Source organism: Mastomys coucha, unplaced genomic scaffold, assembly GCF_008632895.1.
Source record: "Mastomys coucha isolate ucsf_1 unplaced genomic scaffold, UCSF_Mcou_1 pScaffold10, whole genome shotgun sequence".
NCBI classification, from domain to species: Eukaryota; Metazoa; Chordata; class Mammalia; order Rodentia; family Muridae; genus Mastomys; species Mastomys coucha.
In genome coordinates, this window is record NW_022196892.1 from 3098 (window position 1) to 7560 (window position 4463).

Consider the following 4463-nt stretch of genomic DNA (forward strand, 5'->3'; position numbering starts at 1 on the left):
CCCTTATCACCAGAGAATGGGACCCTCCTTTATCCACCAGTACCAACCCACCCGGGCACATCCCCTTGCAACAGGAATAAGTGCATCTTCTCCCCCAGAGGCCAGACAAGGCAGCCCAGCTAGGGGAAAGTGATCCAAAAGCAGGTAACAGAGACTAAGTCAGACACAGCCCCACAGCAGTTATTAGGGGACTCACAGGAAGACCAAGCGGCACATCTGCTACCTATATGAAGAGGGCCTAGTTCAAGCACATGCATGTTGTTTGCTTGGTAGTTCTGTCTCCTTGATCCCCCACAGGCCAATATGAGTTGACTTTATAGTTCTTCTTGTGGTTTCTTAACCCCTCTGGCTCCCAAAACCCATTCCCCAACACTTCCACAAGACTTTCTGACCACAGCCTAATGTTTGACTGTGGGTTTCTGCATTTGTGCATTTAAACAGTGCTGTAGACAGCATCCATGAGAGAACTGCCAGCTACAGCCAGAAATGGAAACATCTCAGAAGCCTGCAGCAGCTACTTGTAAAAAAGGATGGTGTCTGGGGCCCTGAGAAGCAGAAGACACATCCCTCCAGGGAAACCTCCATCTGAAATAAGGGACTGCTTGAAATAGGCTGTGATAGAAACATAACAATAGCCTGTGACAGCTCTTTGTACAAAACAGTTGATGTCCTTTCTTCTAACCTTAGTCCTGGACAATGGCTGTATAGATTTTATTTGTGCAAGAGTGCTTTTCAGTTGGCCTTGTTGTGTATAATTATTCTATTACATCTGAATTTTCTATTTCTTTCTTCTTCTGATCTGGTGTATTCTGTGAAACTAGGTGTTTCTTGATGTAATCATTCTTAACCAATTAAAAATTGAGGTATAGATGTTCAGTAGAGTACAGCCCTAATTGTCCTGGTGTGTGCTCTGCATTTTCCTCTTGGAAACTATGTAATAGCTGCATCATTGTTGTTCCAGATTACTGCATGACATGTAAAGAAAGTTCAAAGCACTTATTAGAAAATGAAATAGAACCAACATTGGGACCCTGATAGTCAAGATTAAAATTTATTTACCTTAAGAAATAAATTTCACTGGACAGTGGTGGTGCAAGCCTTTAATCCCAGCACTTGGGAGGCAGAGACAGGCAGATTTCTGAGTTCGAGGCCTGCCTGGTCTACAGAGTGAGTTACAGGACAGCCAGGACTTTATAGAGAAACCTTTTCTCAAAACACAAACAAGCAAACAAACAAAACAAAAGAAGTTTCACAAAGGGCTGCCAGGGGAATCTTTCAGAGCTGGGGTCCCCAGCCTCTGTCCTGAGGAAGCAAGGCTGAGCTAGCCTGCAGGGAGAGGAGGATGGAATGTGGAGGTCAAGCTTGCCCTGTTGCTGACTGCTCTGCCCTGGCTTATCCTGCCTGGCCACAGGTGCCCTGGATGAGACCACTACATGTGTTCTGGCCACTGAGTGTCCCCTTGGTTGCCCAGTGCCCTCCTGCCAGTTGCAGCCTCTCCTTGCCTGGGTCCAGGTTGCTGGTGCACTCCTCCTCCAGGGTGCATCTCTGCACCTCAGCTCAGGCCACAGGGCCCCTAGGCTGGATGGATCTGCCTGGAAGAAGAAGACAAGGCAGGGCATTGAGCCCCTGAGCATTCTGCCACGCATAGTGGGAGCTTATGTGCAGTAGCCTCTCGCTCTTCTAACCAATGGATAAAGTGGGTAAAATGTGTAACAACTTCAAATATAGATGCCAGAGTCTCTTCAGCCATGAAGGAGGAAGCTAGAATGAGAATGTTGACATGAACTCCAACATATGTCTCTCTGTCAAAGAGAAAAGCATCAATCGGGGAGATGCAGCCCCCCCCCCCGCAACAGATCAGTCCCTTAAGAGAAAATGTTGACTTACAGCTGAGACTGAGCACTTCAAAGACCTTTTCAAGAAGGAACCAAAACTGTGCTGCAGAGATCACCCAGTTGGTGAAATACGCATTGAGGACAGCAACTTGAGTGCTCCCCAGGAAGGAGGCTTGTGCAAAGAGACTCCTACTCTCAACATGCCCCATGGGGAGGAAAGAGGAAACTATCCTGCTCCACAAAGAGCCAGAGTTCCTTGGATATAGAGTTCCTCGGATGCTTAGAAAAAGTTTGGTAGAACTAGAAGTGGTCTTCAGAAGCTAGAGCAGCAATTTAGATTCAGCTGCATGCCTGACATGGACAGGGTTTCCAGCCATGCCTTAGGGAACCACTCTCTGAGGTAGAAGCTCCAGGACATTGTGGGTTTGTGTTTTCCCATGAGAACTTACAGCAAGCATTCAAAGCCACTCTTTTCCAATAAAAGACAAATACATCATTCTGAATTAATGTGGAAGAAATGCCCTTTTCTTCCTGGCTCAGATTTAGCACAAAAGTGGCATTTGATTAAAGAGCATACTGCTCCTGTGAGCCCACATTCTACATTTTTTGATACATGTGATCCATCACTGGTGTGTACAGAAGATGAAGAAGATAGGCTTTGAGAGATAAGACTGTTTAGCATCAAAGAAGGGGTGGGTCCCCCTCCCAATGCAGACATACACACCTATGAAGCTACTGCCCAGGTCAACCCATTGTATAAACTGGGACCAAAGTGAGCCCCTGGGATGGCAGAAATAAGTGGAGATGGATCTGTAATTCCACAAAAGAATCGTGACTCAGAAGAGATTTAACTGCCCTGTGTCTGCAGTCAGGGAGGCAGAAGCAGAACCAGGTGTCCAGGGAAAGCCACTTGCATATTAGCAGACAGGGAGCTTGGAAAGTTCATATGCAGATGGATTACATACACTACCTTGTGCCAGATTTGCTTCAGATCACAATGAATCCCTGTTACTGGGGTGTGATGGACCGATAGGAAGCAGAAGCCCTTCCAGAAGGAAAGCTGGAAGGAATGTTCTTGGCTCAGTGACTCAGCACAGGATTACTACCTCTTCTCTGTGACCTTCTGCTGCTACAGTAGGGCCCTGGATGCCCGGAACTAGCAGTGGAATCACAACTTCAGCTTTGATGCCCATGACCTCTGTGTGTTTCACTCCTCCACTGTCACGGGGCTTCTAGAACACTATAAAGCCCCCAGGTCTTGCATGTTTTTTGAACTGCTGCTTACTATATCACTGAAAAGGACTTTTCCTTTCAGCTTGCATTATAAGTGCTGCGCAGTGATCTGCTGGTGCACTTTGTATGATGGGATTGATGGGCTCCCTCTGCCTTAGATATTACAGGATTTTTTAAAAGAGTAACATTATAAATAAAAAGTTAGGGTTTGATGGTTAGAAGGAGGGCCAGTCAAGGCAAAGTAACTCCTGTCCCCAGAGGGTACTAACTAGGTCTGCTCTCATGTGCAACAGACAGCACCCATAGGAGGAAGAGTTGGCTACTAGGATTTTCCATCCAGAATGGGAGCTTAGTTTCTATTTTCTGTCTGATGGGATCAGCTGTTATTCAGACAAAGGTGCCTAGGGACAGCAGGATGGTGTGCAGGTGTTCGGTGGGCTGTGACAACTGAGAGAGGCAGCTCTAGGGCATTTGATATGAAGAATTATACTTCTTATTGAAGAAATTATTAATATTGGATGGGTATTTCAACAGTGTGACTAATGTTTGAAATTATTTTTCTAAGACTTTTTCTCTAACCTTCCAAAAAGTAGTGATGTTTGTAGCTATTATAAATCAAGCTTTCAAAGTCCAAAACCAACAAGTAACTCAAAGACTATCTTTCTTTTAGAGAAAACCAAATGCAATTTTTCTGGCCACAGGGCATTGTGCAGTGTCAATGTGGCTTATAGTAAGTCTACTTTTCTCCTCAAAGAAGGAGGCTCTAAAATAAACCAGGTTTTTCTAAGATGGTTCTTAAAACAGAAGACTCACAGGTTAGTGATGGAGTAGTGTGTAAAAGTCCCAGTGTACATATTGCTAAATTCTGATACTGGGAAAATCTACTCCTAGAAGTGATTTCTCACAATAAAAATCTTTTGCTGTGCAAATATTGTTCCTTAATTTTAAATTACTGTTTAAATAAAATGGGTTACAGCCAATATTGGAGGGATAAGACATAGGTGATTTTTGAGTTACCTGGTTTTGGGAGAAGAATCTTGGGAAAAGCAGAGAAACCAGAAGAAAGAGAGGAAAAGGCTCCATGTGAGGATGGGCACCATAAGCACATGATCAGCAGAAACATCAAGTATTGGGGTACACTACTGGGGATGTAATCAGGCCTGCAGGAGGTACAGCTTACCCCTCCCACAGTAATTTTTGAAGCCAAATAAAATAACCATAGTCTGAGACATTTATTTGGAAGCAAGATGAGGATAAGCTTACATTGGTACTACTAAATCTTTCTCTCAAAAAACAAGGTGACGGGGAAGGAGAGGTGCCGCGGACTGGGATTTCTTACGGGGTCCCTTGTTCCACGGGACTAGGGGTTCTGGCCAGGTGGGCACGGGATTCGGC

At 44.9% G+C, this 4463-nt stretch overlaps 1 pseudogene; it reads left to right on the forward strand.

Annotated features, from left to right (window-relative positions):
• Window positions 1-1687: 1687 nt before the first annotated feature.
• LOC116073370 lies at window positions 1688-3313 on the forward strand (annotated as a pseudogene).
• The last annotated feature ends 1150 nt before the right edge of the window (window positions 3314-4463 follow it).